At 38.5% G+C, this 20,904-nt stretch overlaps 1 long non-coding RNA gene across 2 annotated transcripts in view; it reads right to left on the bottom strand.

Moving 5' to 3' along the window:
- Positions 1 to 10,859: 10,859 nt before the first annotated feature.
- LOC107271109 overlaps positions 10,860 to 20,904 on the bottom strand; it is a 12,821-nt gene continuing 2,776 nt past the window's right edge. The window contains exons 2-4 of one of the 2 annotated variants that reach the window (XR_003060757.1): positions 20,402 to 20,665; positions 20,121 to 20,333; positions 10,860 to 13,918 (exon numbers count right to left, since the gene is read on the bottom strand). This is a non-coding gene — a long non-coding RNA (uncharacterized LOC107271109). Of the gene's footprint in view, positions 13,919 to 18,800; positions 19,463 to 20,120; positions 20,334 to 20,401; positions 20,666 to 20,904 lie in introns of those variants that run through there. The other variant, XR_001538516.2, reaches the window with a different exon arrangement.

Raw genomic sequence — 20,904 nt, forward strand, 5'->3', positions numbered from 1 at the left:
CAGTAAATACATGCAAATTATGGAGAAAACTATTGTTTCTGATAATTTGACTTCTAACGGTCCTTAAGACAATGAGAAATTAAATTTCAGATAAATTTTAAACTATACACTGTCAACCATTTAGTATTCAATTTTTGAGCTAGTGTGGCTGTCCTAGTAGTTCGAAATTTCTAAAAATAGCACATTTATTTCTTGGTTGTCTTAATTTTCTTTCGGATGGATTCCAACGATTTTAAACTTTCTCTTACTTAAAAAAATGATACATGTATGTCACCTGTAAAAAAAAAATTTTTAACTTATTAACATTATATAAAATTTAAATTTATAAACTATCAGGAGAAGTAATACAATATAACTTTGCAATATTTTTATAAATCAATAAATACCTGAAGAGGGTCTAACACCGGACCGAAATGTTATAAACTAGTGTTTCTTTTTTATGCGCTGGAAACTTGGTCAACAATTCCCTATCAAATTTATATTGAGCCAGTTGACATTTCTGTTACTGAAGTTATACACTATTTTTGAAATGGATGACCTAGTACCACATATTATATTATATCTGTGGGACTATATACAGTCGATTACAGCGAGAAAAAAGGTCAGTCGATTTAGCTAAATCGGTGGTCATGGGCTGCCAAGCAAATATTTTACTATTACGATGAAGTATTTTCTACGTAGATTATAATCGGATTAGCATAAAGAAAACTGTTAGGCATGGTGTAACAATTTAATGCAAAAACTAAATAATTCTCTCTCGGTACGCTATTGGATGAAAAAGTGAAATTATTTCTATAGTTGATCTCTAGATTTACTAAAAGTGTATTGTATATTTATAAAACTTTATAAGTAAAGTACTATATTTATAATACTTCAATTTATGTGAAGTATATGTTCCACGTCTACAAAAAATGTTTTGCAGAAATTATGGTTTTTATGGACTTTTTACTTCTCTCGCGTTACATCTTTCTCTAACTAGTTTACAACTTCAATAAAGCAGGTAATCGTTAGGGATTCAGAAATTTTTCAAAAATCTTAATATACAATCGTGGCTATTGAGTACAATGCTATAGTACTTTTAATTATATTTCCCTATATCATTTTATAGCAGTGGTAAATATATTGCTGATTGTATAACAAATACAAAGCTATGAGTATACGGTGTATTAAGATTTTAACAGTCATAGAATAGCTCTTAATATACAAATTTTCAATTATATAATTGATTTGTAATGTAATTAAATGATTGTATTTATTTACCATTTGAAATATTACCAGTTGTTGGTAATATGATCGACATTGCAGTCTCGTATGTCATAAGAAGGGAAGTTACTTCGTTGCGCCACCTCTGAAATAACCAGATCAGAGAGCAATCGACTCATTAAGAAAATCATATAAAAGTCTGCTTGGTTATTTGTAATAGCAATTAAAAAAATATATTTTTGTTTTAATGAATATTTTTTAATCTATATATAATAGCAGCAGAGTAATTAGGAAGACATACAGAGCATTTGAGGAGCAACTTTTTAGGTATTAAAAACACATAGATTTCTATCTTTTGACGTTAACTTCTCGACGGTAAGTTACTTATAGTGGGTTAACGGTCAGAAAAATTTTAACTGTCGAAATCTTCCTTATCGACATACGATACAATAAAAAGGGGCATGTATTTTTTCTGTTTAGCTTACCAATCAAATGGAGAAGGATGGTGGGTGTAATAATGGCTGTAGAAATCAGAACGTGCGAAATTCTCATTATATTACAGCGAGTAATCTGTGGATTGTAAAACTTTTCAATAAATTCATATATTTTGTACACTCCCGAACCAATAACATGTTTTATATAAGCAACTGAGACAATTTCAAAGGAACTGAAATTATTATTTTCTGAATCCTTCGTTTCATTTTTGTTCCTCAACCACTTCAATATATTGAAAACAATTGTATTCCAGTCCTTTGGCAACTTTTGGAGTGCAAAGAGGATCAAACGGTATTTCCTTTTGAATGTTACTATTCAGTTAATTAGGATACAGCTTACAAAGGGGAGTGAAGTTGAGCTTTAGTGTAAACGAAGCTTTACTGAAATAATATTCAATACGCCTTAAGCATATAAGTACAAGATTAATAGCATTGGAACTTTATCCTTCAATACAATTTGCCCAATGCAAACAACTCTTCATATCTTTCTCGTTCCTTAACATCTTTTTACCTAGAATTATTTCAAAGCCACATTAATACTTGTTATGTATTTGTAGCAGATTAAAATAATATCATGGATACAATTATTATGATCCTAACAAATATTTTAGAAATTTATGTTTATATCTTAAAAAGAAACATGTAAGTGGCGAATTATTATTATTATCATCATAGTAATATATTACCGTATCTATATATATATATCGATGTTGCTTAACACATGACAATCAGGAATTAATGATAGAAATAAAACTTCAAATTTACATTTACTTAATATTAAATATTAATATTTAATAATTTTCAAGTAATAATTTTGTATGTGTCATTATAGATTTATAATAAATAATCAAAAACAATTATTTAAATAAATTTTAAAGATCGGTCCAATCCTTAGTGGTTTAACGAGAAAAGATTAGTTACCCACCTATCAATATTATTCTCCAAATTTGAATATAATTTGGTCGTATTTTTCATGTTGGTCCTATATGTATATGTATATACAACGGAACTGTTAAATAGCTCAGTTATATTGCATGTATTTTAAGAATTGACATAATAAATCGCATATGATGTAAACCAACCATTTCGATAAATTGTAAGAAATTATTTTGTTACAGAATACACTAGTTGCTGGTCCATGTAACTGCTGCCATCTGGTGCCAGTAAAATAAATAAAGCTGTACAAAGTTTGTAATAGTCATAAAGTATAACGCAGTCAATTTTTGAAGTTTTAATATTAGTAAATCAATTTTCATAATTTTCCTGCTAACCGAATTTTCAATATCAAGTTTGTACACTGATTTCATTATTAACTTTCTCTCTAATTTCGTTACCTTCTTACGCAATTAATTTTTAATTGACTTTATTCAAAACAACATTTACATTGTCTTCGAAAATATTTTGCAAAATAATAAATATCGTTATATCTACGTTGTAGATCACCAGCATTCAGCACGTATATGTTGCAATTCTCAATCGCCCTGTATTCACGGTTAAAGTACGAAAGAAACCATGTAAAAATAAAAAATTTAAAATTAAACCCAAAAATCGTATCATTCCCATTCTCGTAACATTTTATTTCCTCATAACCACCACGCAATTATCAAAAACAACCAATGCACTATCTCAATGGTAAACCGTACTAAAATAATCTACCAAAGAATTCAATGTACGCAAAACAAACGTACAAGGACAGTACAAATACCATCCATTCGACACGAACGAATTTTCAGTCCGGGCATAATAAAGTGGTACGTATAATAAAGAGATCTCGCTATTACATTTCGGCACTTGAGCATCAAGAGGCAGAACGAGTCCCGTGCATAATCTAATAATAAAAGCGTGACACGAAGGTGCCCATTCGGCACACTTGTACAACAGTAGTATACAGATACACTATACGTTACAGTAATGATTTTAAAAATCCCGACAAGAGCAGAACTAAAGTATATCGGATAGCGAAGGAAACTCGCACTTAAAAAAAAAAAAAAACCGACAAGACCGAAAATGAAAAAAAAGTTTGGTCCAAGAGATAGTAAAAAAAAAAAAAAAAAAGTGCAGGAGAGACAGTCCTAAAAATAAGAGAGAGAGAGTTGAGGCATCACAGCTGCCCGTGCCGAATCTCTTCTCTGCAGGGGTTAGGACCCTCGGTGCAAGGTCTACCCTTAAACACGGCGTATCCTGCAGTCGATCATCGACATCGCGTACCCTGTCTTCTATTATGTTATGAGCGTCATCATGATTATTATTGGTTGCGCAAGTCGCGCGGAGCCACCGCATAATATGATGCAATGTAATTCACCTCTGGTTGTATGCCGGGGGGGTGCATAAAGGAGGGCTCGTACCAAGGGTGGACCCATGGGGAGTCAGTGAGTAGTGGGTGGTGGAGTCAGGGAAGGATGGAGGTAAACGTAACGTGGCGTGACTCGTGCGGCTCGTTACTCGCGCGGCCACACAATGCGCTCGTCAGCATCCCGAGTATTCATTTCGTATTACGCTAACCCGAATCCCCATGGCCCGTTCGCCTGTTCGTCCTTCTCGCTCTTCGCGTCGCTCCGTATCTCTTTCCTTCTCTCTCTTCCTCGTGGACTCTATACGCACGAACGTATCATCGTGGGTACCTATATGCTTATCATTCATCACGCTTTAGACTTTGCTAGACCTCAGCTATTAACCACCACCCTTGGTACCATTCTCATAGTGCACTCCGTGCTACGTTCTGAATCTATATGCAAGTTCACTTTGCTCCTCTATGATCCCGAACGTGGATCCACTTCCCAACTCATTGGGCCATTTACACCACCTCTCGGACACATCGGGACGCGGCGGCTCTCACGAAATTGATTAATTATGGGGAAGCTAACCCGGCTTGAACGGACTAACGAACTGCTTGAAAGGGTCTTTTGGGATTTTCTGATGATACCGTGATACATCGGAAGGATATTTTCAACATTTTAGTCCCTTTTTTTTGAAATCGTAATCTACGCGCGCGCTCGCAGAAGAGGGAAAATAATTATGGAGATTCTGGTAAACGGGATTTTGGAATTTTTTGGGTTAAAAATTATTCAATCGCTTATTTCATATTTTGGTGGGTTTGTTGTCTGGGTTGTATTTGTATTATGTACGTATTATTGTTATGCTGCTTTATACGGGTAAGAAGACATTATTCTCGATGATTCTGACTACTGTGCATTTATTGGATATAGATTTTTGGAAATTCTTTTCTATTTTGGATTGAATTGTGTACGTGACTCTTGCCCGGTATAGGTATACTGATAATCAACGTGTCATTGTTTGCATCGGGAATTTAATAAAAGTTACAGTGTCATCGGGAACGATTAATTTCTTAACGGACCTGAATTATTCGTTTCAATTCGCTTTGTATTTTGATTTTATATATTCACATCATTCAATACACTTTTTAATAGAATAATTTATAAATTTTCTTGTGACAAATTATCGTTTACACATAAAATTATAATTAATATTCTAACTGTTGTTGATCATGATTTTAATAAAGCCAAACATAGACTTAGCTTTAACTTATAAGTTAAACTTCACTTTATACATATAGTCGTTTTAGTTCTATTCTTATGTAAACTCTTAACCGACGTTCATAGTGGTAAAGTACCTTTTGAACCCTTTTCAAGCATTTCTTAAAGTGCTGCATACAACAGTAAAAGTATACAGCTTAAAAAATAATTACATCAGACTACGAATACTAGATCTTAAGCTTTTTATTGGTTTCAAGTGGCAGTGAAATTTCTAAAAAAAAAAAATTGCTAATTGAAAAATAAAATTATATTCTTCCTATGTTCTTGTGTCAGAAAATTATGTGAAAATGTATTAACTATTTTTTGTAAGTTTTTTTTTGCATAAAAATAGCGATTTAAAATTTTGTCGATAGTACGAAAAGTCGAAAATCCTTAATTAAAATAAATTTAATTAACAGAGTCCTGAGGTTGATCGAATAGCGAACGTCATGATCTCGGCATTTTAAAAGGATACCACCTAGGTCGATATTCCTTTCGAAATCCGATTCATGGTGGCAGTAACCATCAGTTCCGTTTGACAGAAGCAGCCTCAATGGAAGGTTACCCTCGTTCAGCCAAGGGAATTCGTAACGCGCTGAATCTCTGGGGAATCACAGGTGCGCGGTTTCATGGAGTCATCAGCTGTTTGTCACCATTGAAGAAAGCCCAGCCGTAAACCAATGCTAAAATTCCGAATGAATTGCACTCGAGTAAAGTAGGTACTATGCCATTCGGTTTTACCGAACGAACTCTTTCGTTCTTCAATGGGCGACGTCTGAACAATGCATTCGGTTCTCTCAGTCTATTCTATATATTACTACCGACCATTAATAATCGTACGAACCTAAACTTAACATCTGACCCAAAGAAATGATTTACAAAAATTCTTCAGCAAGTCACTTCCTTGAATAATACTAATACCAATATTTTTTATAAATTATACCAATACGAATTTTCATGTAAAAACAAATTACGTGAAAAATTTGTTCGAAATTTCGAAAATTTCCAAAAAAAAATTTCATCGACAGATGAAAGCAGTGTATCCCAAGGTTGGCCAGATCTGGGTTTGACGTGCTAGGGGTAAAATAATATTTTCGGTTTTTTTATTCTTCATTACTTTTTTTCATTACTTTCCCTATTTTATACACAGAAGTCTTACTCGATTGACGATTGTCGCGATCAAGGCTCTTCTAAGCATCCACGTGTTCCTACGGCTCGACAAACCGCGTGTCCCGCACTGTACCTAGCGATGGCCAGATCATTGTTATTCGTTAGTCGAGTAGTCGGCATTTGCGCTCCTCCACGCGAACCTGCAGGCTCACGTAGGAGTCATCCGTTACGGGCGCGCACCAGTCACTGGAATCTTTGTTCGCCTTGATCCGATCGCAGATGCGACAAACTTTAACGAGTATCGATGCCCGGACTGGTTCCGGAGCGGTCATCGTGTCGCGACGCTCGAACTCTGTTTTATTTTCCTAGACCATTACTTTCGGTACTTGGTCACATATATTTTTTACTCACAGATCGAGACGAGATGAAAGCGATAAAACGAATAAAAATGAACCCCATAAAATCATTCGTCGTAATAACGAAACATCCGAATTAAATTAATTTCACAATTAACTAGCAGATTTTATCACCCAACAAAAATATTCGCATCTTATAATCGACAAACCAGTCATTATCCATAATCATTTCACTTTGCCTTCCAATGCATTGTCCGCCACATTCAAAAGCATTGGACGAGCATATCGCCGAGTTATTTACACGTTCATTAAATCGTAGCTCGAAAAAACGCGAGGAAAATAATGAAAAACTAAATTTACCAAGCATACGTATTTGCGAGTTACAATGAACGTACTATAGGTATATACAGTATACATAACGACCACGTGAAGTCATAGAGCCAACTGTAGATATATAGCTAAAAAGTCTGTTAGACGAGTATTGGATTTGAACGAATTATCGAGTGGCTTTTTTTACGCTGTTTACAAACTGTATCGCACTGGCAGGAGGTAAATGGCTGTAGAGAACGCGAGAGCAGGATTAGGGTGAGGGCAGCTAGCATATACTGTACGGTATATAGAGGGGTGCCAAAGCGCGATTCCACCCTCGGACGTGGTGCTCGACTACGTTAGCAATGCAACCTCTGGCACGTTCGTTTACCCGTACACATAGTAACGCGCAAGATGACGGCGGTAAACATCAAAGAGTTGATATCTATCAGACCGCCGCTACCGCCGCCGCCACCACAGGCCTCACGACTACTGCCGTCCTGCACTATACACACGGTATACGTGTTCATCAGCATGAAGTTTCGAGCGTTCGTTCGCTCGCGCTCCGACTCGGAGGACTGTGTGTACAAGAGCGGGTATAGGTTACGTACAGGCGTAGGCATTCATTTAATAACGAGCGGAGACGAGTCACAAGAGCAAAGGAACTCGCGGTGAGGCAAACCGACGCAAAACGACGCGCCGCTGGCTCTTTATTTTTGCAACCCGCTTACTTCTTACCACCTCTCGAGTCCTGTTAACCTCCTGTGCACTCCGCGGCTCCTCGCGCTGCTCCACGTGGACTCTGACGTTTATATAGTCTTTCTATAGGCAGACATACTATATCAGTCTCACTTGCTAAAGGGTCTTCTCTTCGTGAGAAGATATCTTTATTTAGTGAATGCAACAATTTTACTTCGCTGCAGTGCATATGCTTTGCGGTTACTTGCCGGCTGAGGCGTGGAACGTGAAGACGGGTTATGGAGGATAAGAATATAGGTTAGGTTTGACTTCATTAAATTTATGCTTTTTTTTTTGTATGACTAATTTTGGACTCCGATGGCTGCAGTTGGGTAACTGTAATCAGTCGGTTGAGTATTCTTTAATTTTTTAATGTTCCAATACACTTTTTATCTACTGTGCAAGTAAAATTTGTTTTTCAATATAATTTTGCTGCTTCATGTAATACCGCGATGGAATGAGAAACGTAATTTTTTTCTGCTTGATTTTAAAAAGGGGACAATTGAGAGTTAAAAGTGATGTATATAGTTTATATGTTTAATGCAATACAATTATTCTAACTGTAATCAGCGGGTTTGGTATTTTTTAATTTTTTAATCTTCCAATAAATTTTTTATCTACTGTGCAAGTAAAATTTGTTTTTCAATATAATTTTGCTGATTCACGTAATACCGCGATGGAATGAGAAACGTAATTTTTTTCTGCTTGATTTTAAAAAGGGGACAATTGAGAGTTAAAAGTGATGTATATAGTTTATATGTTTAATGCAATACAATTATTCTAACTGTAATCAGCGGGTTTGGTATTTTTTAATTTTTTAATCTTCCAATTTTTGATCTACTGTGCAAGTAAAATTTGTTTTTCAATATAATTTGGCTGATTCACGTAATACCGCGATGGAATGAGAAACGTAATTTTTTTTCTGCTTGATTTTAGAAAGGGGACAATTGGGAGTTAAAAATTATGTATATAGTTTGTATGCTTAATGCAATACAATTATTCGCATACCTCCCTTTGTCGGCTTATAGTAATATATTTAAAAGTAATTGTCAAGGCAAACCGAGTGGAGTGATTTCCCATTTGCTGGAACAAGTACAGGCGCACTTAATCCTTTTTGGCTTTGGTGCACCACCGAAATCGTATTCGTTCCCTTTTGTCAGTCGATCGATCTCTTAAATACGTTTAAATCGTTCCAGCACGTAGCCGACCCATCTCGCCTTTGTGCACGGATCGAATTCCGAGGTTTCAGCTTTTAAAATCAGATAGCAGGTTCCCTTAATCTAGGGGCAGCAACTTGATATTATTTGTCGCCCTTGGTCAGGTAGGTCGAGCCAGAAGAGTTGAAGAAAGGGGATTATGGGTATCCAAATATCCAAGTCCAGACCTAATGAGGATAAGCGGTACAGGGACCATGGGCCTCGAGTATTTTTCAGCCACAAACTCCAGCGGACTCTTCAGGATTTTCTTTAAAGCTGACAATGGGCGACCATCTCATTTTCTTTGCAGATTCATTACACGCGACAATGGTTTATTATTTAAGAAGGATTACGTTAATTCGCTGAGCATTCCAGCATTTATCTTCGTGCACGACGGATCTTTCCTCGGCAAGGAACAAGCGATTATCCGGATGCGAACTAACAGTAAGCAGAAGGTGTCTTCCTGTTTTTCGGTCTTAAGGGTTGGTATGGTATCTCGACCGAGGGAGCAAGTTTCGTCGTTTCTGGATAAAATCTCAAGGGAAAAGAAATTTTTCGAAATTTTCAAGAAACAAGAATTTTGGAAATTTCAATTTTTAACAAAATTTCAAAAGGAACTTTTCCAAAATATTAATTAATGCGTTTGCGATTGCACGAAAAAAATGAATTGTATTCAGGATGTAATTTATGAATTTAATAAAAGATAATCGGTTTAGTAAATATCTATTTAACGCGATGAATGACTGCCGCAGGGACTCACAATGGTCCTAATGATTACAGACTATTATACTATATAACCAAGTACTTAAGCTTCCGTTATGTGGGGAAATGAGTATCTGACGGCGAATAATTGTAAACGTGGAAAAAGTTACTGAGCTCTCCAACCGCATTGGTCCCGCACAGTTGGCTGTAAGTCTTCATAGATTTGTGGCTTCGGAAAACGAGGGTCGAGTGGGCCATATAATAGACGGAGCTTAGACACGAGTAGCGTGACGCTGAGTTGTGGCTAGTAATTACAGATCCTCGTTAGTCCTGCCAATGGAGAGGATTGCCCACCTGCCCACAATATATTATTAGCCGTTTCGTTGCGGTTTACGAGCTTCGCACGTGCCGACGTCGTGCAACTCTTTCACTCGCATTTTCCACCTCCTTTTCTTATTTCACAAGATCCGCATACATTTGAATTTATATTTTCCAAAAATTCTTGCTCTAATGTATTTTATAGATTTTCCTGTTTTTTTCATTTCTTTATCAATTTACTTCGGATTTTCTTCTCTTTTATGTTTTATGTAAAAAATTTTAATCTCTCCACAATATTTATTCACTGTTCCTACTGTAACACTGACGTCGCCCATAAGTAATGTTTTTTGGGCTATTCAATGAATATAAAAAACCACATAGAAAATGTCGCGTTGATTTCTTAAAAATTATTTTTAATAATCCGTGTAATTGACTTGCGAAGCACATGAAAGGCGTTCAAGTAAAAGTTTTCAAGTGAAAAAAAATATTTTCCAATGAAACCATACATGCTAATGTAAATCATCATGATAAATAAAAAATATTTATAATTAACATGAAAAAAAAAACTTACACAGCCATTTTGAAAGATAATCAAAATTGCGTCACTAATTCCTCATACTCAGTTCTAATAATCTAATTAACGTACAACCTTGTTTAGATCCATCAGCATTCTCAAGTGACACCAAGTCTCCTGAAATTCTCACAGCGTATCGATAACGTCAACAACTCGGCCTTTTATCAGCCAATTGATTAATCGAGTTCGATTCCAGTCGTTGCAGTGGTTGCATTGATTGCGTAATTTTCCGAAATAATAATAACAATTCACAACCATAAAAATCCAATAACCAACAACTGTCTCGGTAATGTCAAAGATCACATTTATTTTTCTTCGAAGTCAATATTAAACAGCCAGTCGAAAATTGATCGAAGAGCCAACCGATTTGCCCAATTAAATTAAATTAATAGACAGGTCATCCGGTTAAGCCACATACACATTCGCGTCTTTAGTTTTCATTCGCAAAGCAGAATCTCCTCGTTACTCTTACGCAATTACTTTTGCCCGCGTTTAATTACGTTATTCAAACACGATCAATTCACAATTAACGAGCCAGTGTCCAGTGCGATGAAAGCAGAGAGACTGCCAGATTACATAGAATTATAAGTCCCATTGGTGGTGAATTATTTGTTCTCTGTCAAACGTATTATTAATGGTTGCTGTTGCCGTCCCTATATCCAACTCGACCTATTGGGGCTCAGAACTTGTATAGGCACTTTTCTCTCCTACTCTTGCAGGACTATTTCTGGACACGTGGCGATTACAATTTACTATCGCGAAGCTAGGAATTCTGGACGACCGATACGTCAACTTTGAACAGAGTGAGCAAGATGTACACGGCTTTCTTTTTTTTGATTTAGTAAAGAAGTGAAACCATTATGGTGAAATAGAGGCTATTGGAATACCTTGAAATTCCTAATGGATATATTTAATCCATTCGGACAATATCATGAGCTCTGGTAGCATAACGCTTCGGCACTTCGAATTTAAGGGGTCATATGGTAATAGAGTATTAGTAATGCGTTTTTACCAGGTGACAAGGATCACAGATACAGTAATGGCTTTGGATGGCTGCACGTGTCTTTTGGAGAGCGGCTTTATGTTTTGTAACGCGGTATAGGCTATGCGCAATAATAATACTTTTATCAATAATACTATCTGATATCACGAGATAATTATTGTTAATATAAACATAATTAAATATAATTTAATAATATATTCTTGTTTATACAATCCCAAAATAATACACTATCGTTAATGCTATCGATATTAATTTTAACGTTATCCCTTATATCCTAGTGTATACAAATATTATATTGTCTGTATGCTCAGTCGACAAGTACTTTGTAAAAAATGACGGAATTTCGAATGAAGATCGAAGAGCTACAAGGAACAGGGGTCTGTGTTAATATCGAAGCGGGACAAAGAAATTACTTAAGGCGTGGAAAGGTTCATGTACGTTAATCGAGTGGGTAAGAATGATCCATGTTAAGGAGTTATGCCGAAGAAGCATACCGGCCAAGGATACAGGGTGACGCGTACGAAGAGAAACAGAGATGTGAATAACCGAGGGAACGAAGGGACTGCAAGTCTCGCCAATTTGCAGCGTCGACGCGGACTTGTCTCGCAAGAAGAGACGCCGGCAATATGACACGAAGCACAAAGGCATGATGGATGAGGGGGCGGCCAGTTTACGTGATCGGGACATGATCGCCTGTGGCCAGGGTGGTCCGTCTGTCTCTCGATCCTTGGCCCTCTTGTTCCACGTGTCTGCCTCCTCTCTATCTGCGTATCCACACGCACTCCTATCTCACGCAGCCAAGTCCTCACGGGGCACGCACACGCACAAGAGCACACGCACCCCTGTCACCGGGTGAGCGATCTCGTTGTCATGTCCCGCGGACGTGCCCGGCTATCCGGTCGGGACGATCGCGGAGCGTCGCGGCGGCCTCTCTCTGTATTTCGTAGGGCCCCGCGTGCCGATGTCTTAAACTCCCATGTCGAGTGGGTTTATCAACTCTCTCATGGACCAACGACGGATGCTGCGCGTCTTCTTCGAGCGGCTACTTGAACTTCCGTGTCTATCGGGAAACGCCGTGGCAATGAAGTCTCGAAGGCTGGTTCGGTTCGGTAGTATGTGCGATAGTGGAGAATTTTTTTTAAATAAAAATGATTATTTTATGCATGTTGATTTTTGACTTTTTTTTTTTTTTCGAAAATTTTGCAATTCCATACCCTCCGGTAATTCAATACTGGATGGTTGTGTTAATTGTTTTTTTTTTCTATGGTCAGCGAAATGGAATCTTCGGTACTGACCTTGACGTCAAGGACTAATCTGGACTTGGTCTGGACCCAGATGAGGATACGAATGAAGTGACGTACTGACAAGCGGACGATGCGCTCTTGCTGCGTAGGAGTGATTCCATTCTCCGTAAACGCTGCGGGTGGCTGCTAGTGAGCAGCACGCTTCGCCGTGACGAAGAAAGGCACGCGGTGGATATATGGAAGTCTCAACGGGAGAAACCAGTAGCCCTCGGCCTCAGCATCCCGCTGATCTCTCTCCGTTCCTTCGTTGAATATCATTCGGCGGTGATGGTGAGTCTGACGTATGGAATGCTTTGCCGATGCCGAGGGAGTCCATCGCACGCCTTTTCCCTCGAGTGCTACTGCACCGCGCGCCCAATCGCAGCATCCTCCATCTACCCTCCAGCAGCCATTCTGCATCTTGCGTTCTGTACAATCCGGAGAATTTCAATCCGTGTCGCCTAAGGCGTATCGCGTGCCGCGACGCCATTTCGTACCAGCTCAACATCCAGCAGAAACCATAGAAAGTCTCTTCGACATCCTCTTTCTTTGATATCTCTCTTAAGGACCCGATAGATATTTTCGAGAGCATCTTAAAAATATTAAATTTTTCTTAAATAAATAAAAAATTTTTATAACCTTTCTCGGAAATAAAAAATTAAAATTCAGCCAAAAAATGACATAAATTATTCTGCAAGCTTAGAAGACCACAAGGCGCATGCTCACAGGAGCTTTATGTATGCCCAACTTTGTATGATTATATGAATAAAGTATTATCAATTTTTATTCACGCAGAACAGTATAATGTTAATTAATAAAAGTGTCATCAAGTAGGTCACCAAGAAGATACGCTAAGTTCAATGACTACTTTTTGCTCCTAAAGAGCACTGGTTCCTCCAACAACCATTCGTCTCTGTACTCGTGGGATCAAGATGTTGGATCAGCATCCACCAGAGCAACGGAGCAATCCCTAAGATCTAGCAGTGTCGAATTCTCCAGAGTTGACAGGGTGGCTGCGGCAGGTCTCTTTGTAGGTCGCTGGTCCAGCCATAACCCCCGGGAGTGTAGAGCCGAGTAGTAGAAGCCGCCTGGAGTATCCCTGCGGAGTTGGATAAGAAATAGAAAGAAATCCGCCACCTTTGGATATGAGAAGCCGATGGTGGACCGTGATAGCCGGCCGGTAAGCCGTCTAGGAATGCGGTCTCCTCCAACACGACACTGGAAGAAGCTCATCGGCTCCGATTCACACCGAGCATCCATCATATCCATATAGCTCTACCACTACGGCCAATCCAGATGGATTACGCTGCTGCGTCTTATTCAAACACTTGGACAATCTTATGATTACCTTGTTTGCGATCCAAGCGCTGCCATTATTCGAATCTCCTCACCATCTGCTCGTGCCTAATAGCTGTCAGAGTATTATACAAATAAAAGAAGTTTTCATTTTCAAAATTTTTTTTTTTGAAATTCCATTTTTTTCTTATTAACAAATTAATATAGACTGTCATTAACGTCAAGTGGAACACCTTTTGAATCATATTCGATCAAAAATTTGTTTACGATATGCATCCCTATTCGATTACATAACTGCATATCAATAATGACGATATAATATAGAAGATATTGAAAAAAAAATTGTATTGTCAGATCCATTTCTTTGTAACTTACGACGTACAAAAGTCCTCGGGATCTATAGAATTAATTTGACGTGACCGAAAGTATCGATAACGAAGAAAGAAATAGTGTCAAAAGCATGCTGAAAATTGTGCCAAGGCGACACAACAGTCTCATTCGTCGCCCGAGACTTTGTTTCCGTAAAGACGAGGGATAGAACACGCCGAACAATAATGCTACAAGAATAGAGTCGGCAAACATTGCTTTGTGTCGACACAAGCTACACCGAATTTACGTGACGACGCGCATTCTGAAAAGTAATCTACACCGGTTGGTATTGGCATTTCGAGCGGCATTATTCAACAGGCTCGACGAGCGCCCGAGCGTCTTCGGCGATGCTTACTGAAAATCCTGCTGTTACCACGATCGTTTCACTAATGCCAGGACCATTCAAATCCGCGGTTGGATGATCAGGTATAAGTACGTTATTCGCAGCGTTGACGCGGTATCGTTGCTTCTTAGTGCTGGCGTGCTGGCGTGCTGGCGTGCTCTCATCCCTAAGGATCCAGGCTCTCGGTTCCTCGGATTACAGTTGAAATACTTCTAAGCGCACCGACCACCACCACCATCACCTTCATCGCCATAGCAACCTATAGTCAGCATAGCCACCATAACCACCATTACTGACTGCCTGCCTATTCTCTCGATCACCGTTTTACCTGGTGCTGTTTCCTACTTTTTAGGTTAGGGGAAGTGGCCTGACGGATGGCTTACACACTGACAATACCTGCAATTTGTCGAATGACAAGGGCCACGGCTAATCTACTGTCCGTGGAATACGCCAGTATTGGGCACTCTCTTTTCACATTTCTCTCGAGTTCTCATAGTTCTCGAGATCAAATTGTTCGATGCTTTTCAAAATTCTATAATTCGATGCGTCCGTCTACACGGGGAGATTGATGCTCTCGGCAATGTTTTGCAGCCATTATTTTTTGTTCTTCGACATCTACTTATTAGCGTATTGAAATATTTCAAAGTTTATTGGCCTGGCTCCTCTATTATTTACACGTAATTATTAACAAAATTTTATTGTATTCCACATAATTTTTGTGCGAATAATAATAGAAATTCAAACTCGACTAGAAGTTATAAAAATCATTCCCCACGTAACTCGGAGAAATTTCGAAATTATTATAATAATTCTTCGAGCACTGTCCCAGTGAAATTTTCCAGTAAAGGTCTGTTCTCGACGATAAACAATACAATTCTCATAAGCATGCTCTTACATTATGAAATTATAATTTGACAAAATAATAATAACATTGGTTAGAAAGAAAATTTTTAAAAACCATAAACTCAAACCAAGAATGAATAACTATGTCACTAAGAGAAACCCATTCCGCGTTCATAACAATTGAAAAAGTAATCAAAGTTATCTCACGAGCGTTCTTCAAACAGAATAACTTCGTTACGTAAAAGCTGAAGCGACTGCAGCAATAAGTACCTATACCGCGTGTCAGCTAACTTTGCATAAAGCACGAACGCGAGAGAGCTTATAAAAGAAAAAAAGTATCTATCTCCAAAATGGAGTCCCGTCTTTCACGTCTCTCAGCGTGGGCCCGTGAGCAGCTGTGCCCGTGCATCTCGGTTAGCTAGAAACCTGGACGAATGGATAAGTACCTAGTTTCCAGAGGTGGGGATAGTGAGGCAACCTAGGAAAAGGGAGACAGGACGGCCTAGTAGGGGAGGGTATGCAACCACCTGGACCATCATCATCAGGGGAGTGAGCATTCGGATGCGCCGAGCCGTGCAACGAGTTGCCGCGAAATAAGGGATGTATACATATATATATATATATATATATATACCTAGTTCACTCGAGTATATGTTCCTGGCTACGGGCTCTCTGATGCTCCAGGTTCAAAACGGGCGCCTCTCTGTTGGCTGTACTGCGTGCCATCCTATCTCTGTCTCTCTCTCTCTCACTGCTGCTCCTCTATACCTAGCTTGCCCATAGCACTACCGTACAACTTAAGCGCGAGCATACTTACCGCATGTTGCCATAATGAGTCGGCCCCCCTCTATTCATCGCGCTGCTTCGGCTGCTGCCTCTAAAGGGAGATTAAAGTACCGCGGTCTTCGGAAGTTTATTTATCAACCTTTTTACGTCGAATTGGATCGATGAATCCACGCTGTACATGTATATAGGCCGAGCACAGACGATCCGCCGCTCAAGTAAAAGAGACTTTGAAAATTTTTACCGAAAGGTCGTACCGTCTTTTTCGGCGGACTTGAAAGAACCCACCGATTGATTTCGTCAAAATTGCGAGGAGGTATAGACTTTAAAAATTGTTTTTTTACAATTTTCTTCCCTGTACTTTCAGAGGCTGTCAGGTAATACGTACCTATACATTTTTCACACAAAGTAAGTATTACTCTGTCAATCGTATTTTTATTTTCATCGTTTCGTCCGTCCGACGACTCGTTCGGTATCTCGTGTGAATAATTTCTGGAGCTTATCTATGAAAAATATTTTATCCAACAAGAAGCCGCGAAAACGTCTCCTTGTCACTTTCACTCGATTCACGCGATCCATTAACCACATACGAATCCTGTATTAACTTCTACACGCTTATCAATTCACCTAATTAGCGTTATCTGTAGTTCGCAGTCAGTTTTCAAGAAACGAAATGCAGTCCGTACGTATCCGGGCATATACGGACCGTCGCAAAAATATTTTTCGGACGCAGTGCGGATCTTTGAGTAATTGCCAACTTCTGTACTGTTTATCTGCGATGTAAAAATTGTGTAAGAGCAATCGGGGACAAATGGTAATCTCCCGTTAGGGCGACCCAACGAAGGTGCTGGACGTTGATGGCTGCTAGCGTGGAGGCGATCGTAGATAGAACCTATGGTAGCCACTGGTTGCGGCATTCATCAGAGGTGGTACACTGCATACCCTCGCGCTTCCTTTTTTTACCGTACATACCTATACGTACCCTAGTAGCAAGGCATACCTACTCATAGGTAGGTACCTTCTGTATACCCGCTGTGAGAAAATCTTCCTATTGAAAATATTAACAAGGACGAAAACCGCCCTTTGGCGGCTTTCCCTTTCGGCATGATGCGCACTCAACCTTGCCTACCGGTATTTACACCTACTTATCCATGACGGAGACCTACTTTAAGATGCATTATCCTGACCCTCTTTACCTGCCTGCATATAAGATCTTATGTATGTATTTATGTGCGTGGCTTTTGGTTGCACGGTACGCGCCTCTGTGTACGAGATATATATAGATATATCGTTGTTGAGATATATCGAAATTTATATTGTGCTTGCGGACACTCGTAGTGGATATGTTATTTATTAAATTTTTTAATTTTTATTTTTTAATAAATTTCATTTCAATGTTCATTGGTCCATGGAAGATGCTGTTCATGGAAGATCTACTGGATTTTTAGATAACTTTTTTGGGTTATGAACCTTTTTTTTTTTTTTCTTGTAAAGAGGCATAGAACTTTTAATTGATTATTAGTCTACTGGAGATGCAAAGGTTTTATTTAGTTTAAGGTTTTACTTAGTTGGGTGGTTCGAGGCGAGATTTTTTATGGAGTTTTGTATGAACGATATTCTTAGGGGTTATGAACTTAAAGTAATAAACTGAAGCTGGCTTTTAAACGAAATTGAATTAATGGGCCAACTTCAGATTATTCGTTTGAATTTAATTGCAAATCCATTTTACTTTGGTAATAGGGTTCTTTAGGATTTTCACGGCTGTTGAAATTAACACGTCCAATTGAATTATTGTGGTACCACTAGCTTTAGTTGTGCACTAGAAGCTTAGTTGTAGCCTTATCTAGTATGGTGTAATAAAGTTTTTATAAGGTGTAGAAATGAAATTATATATAAATTGTAAACAATTTGTTGCAGTGAATAGGTTTTAGTTACGAATTTTGGATTTTGACGACTAAGAGTTTTATGTTATTTTTAAAATTTTTTTTGGAAGATGACTCTTTTATCTACTAATTTTATTTCCATCAAACTGAATTGATTGCCTTAACTTCTCTAATTCACTTCGATTTTAGTAATACCTAATACTTCTATATGAAACGCACAAGTATCTAGTTTAATTTAAAAAAAAAACAATTATTTGAAAAATCAAATATAGACTTTTCAGAAAATTCAACATTTTTTCATTAAAATAGCAAACGTTAGAGAAGTTTTAAAAAAATACTTCTTATAAATTTATAGTTTAATATGATTTTTTAAACCGCTACTTAATTCCTTGTAAAACCTATTTTCAAAAGGAATTAAAGGACAATGTCCTAAGTCTCCATGGATGTACTATTAACATTTCTCATATCTTAACATATAAATGATCTTTATTAAAAAATTCCAATACAGCGAAATTTAAATAAATCTAACCTGTCACCACACTAATTCAACGCAAGATGCAACAAATAAAGCGGTAAGTAAATAAAAAATAAAAATTAATAACATACAATCAACACCATTAACTATAACAAAGCACAATAATAATATAAGACCTACAAATTTTGTTGATTCAAACACGTCTATGAAACCACCCAGTACGCCAATTGGTAAAAGAAAAAGAAAAATTACAAAGCAAATTAAAAATATATTATTATCATTGAAATTAAATACACTTTCGTATATATTTTGATAACAGGTGGATAAGCAAACGAATGAATAAATGCTTTTTAATGGACTAAGAGTCGCAGCATCCAAGGATGCAAGCGGTACAGATCACAAGACTCCGCACCGATCTTCTGGGATGTTTTCAATTACATACGTTGAGTCTCCCCACTTTGGTGTCTGATTACACCAAGATGTCGGGTACAACCGATACCACAGTGCACTTGCCGTTCATACTGTCCTCCTTGTCGAGTAGCAAAGCCTTGCAAAATACAGACGTCCCGTATGCATGCATTCGACTCGATGACAATCAGCATCATACATCCGCTACGCACGTTACATTTGCAGACTATCGACACACAGGACCTGAATTCGACACACGAGCAACTTCAAATACAAAATATTTCTTCGTCCTCCTCCATAATAATAACAAGCAAATAATCCATTTAATTATCTTCCACAATTTAATTTTCAATCCCAGCTGCACTATAGTTATAAATTTAAAAAATCGATCCAAACACAAACACGAATCCATTCATATAGATTTTCCGACCAAATGCACCAACCAAAGTTACCCCGGTCCATTCGATTTCCACTATAGAACAAATTTCAATCGATAAATTTGTACCGAACGTTATATGAAATTTCAATAATTTCACATATGATATCCCACGCACGATCCCAAATTCCCAATGTACCCTCTCTGTCCTCATGATTTTATACACGTAACGTCCCACGCCTATAGCCTCACGTACAGTAAGTCCCATTAAAATAATTAAAATAAACCGTAAAATCCGTACACGGTCATTAGAAAGGAAAGTTATAAGCATCGAAAGATACGAAGGCGCACTCCAGATAATACAGATAGTATCGGGATCGAATTCGACGTAAAAAGTGCCGAGCCACAAAGCGAACACAAGCCAATGACAAAGGAAGCGTGACGATGATACCGGGCGAGGATATTGACAACGTGCAATATTATTCACGTGTCGCTCGACTAGCCACCAATCAGCGTTTAACTTACCTCACATTTTATTAGACTCTGACGACGCAGTGGAAGCCAGGCGCGACCAACCGAAGGCGGAAGTCTTCTAGACCCACTTTGGTGGTCCTTCTCCTTCCTATACATTCGGCCACTGGCTGCCGCACCGTTCCAGCCACTACGTGCTTAGATCCACAGCCATACCCGTATAAAAGTCATATATACATAAAGAGTACTCCTTCGTAGGATCAACGACTGAAATAAATGAGAAGTGTCACTCAAACGTCCAGATGTAATTAGGTGGGTATCTATCCGCGACCCACCTACTCAGCCAGCTCTAATCTGGTTATCTGGCAATCGGCCGAGAGCCCCGAGAGCCCCGAGCGCCCTCCCTGTCCACCAAGCCGGAACGTTCCTACGGAGTCCTCTCCCTGGTCACTCCGCTTCAGTCTCTATAGTCTGGCTATGGTCTTGCTCTGGTCTATCCGGCACGAGGGGGAGTAGCGACCGAAGGCCCCTCTGGAATCCACTTGGACACCTCGATATAGTACTTGATAGGCTGATGGTTATGGATGTTCATCAGGGATCTATGCGCGAATTGTGCATTCTATTGGTTCACAATGCAATATAGGTATACGCTGCTGTGTATACGGTTGGCCAAGGACGACGCAAGGCTTGCAGGCTCTTGGATTTAGTTTTGGAAGTCTGATTCCGATGGGTCGGAATGTGGAAACAAGGAGCCATCGGTGTAATCGTGGTAAAGTGACTGATAGCAGAGACTGTTGGTAGTCTGGGAGGAATTTTAGAAGTAATTGAAAGGGGGGGG

This window comes from Cephus cinctus, unplaced genomic scaffold (genome assembly GCF_000341935.2).
Source record: "Cephus cinctus unplaced genomic scaffold, Ccin1 Ccin1_scaffold0898, whole genome shotgun sequence".
In the NCBI taxonomy this organism is placed as follows: Eukaryota; Metazoa; Arthropoda; class Insecta; order Hymenoptera; family Cephidae; genus Cephus; species Cephus cinctus.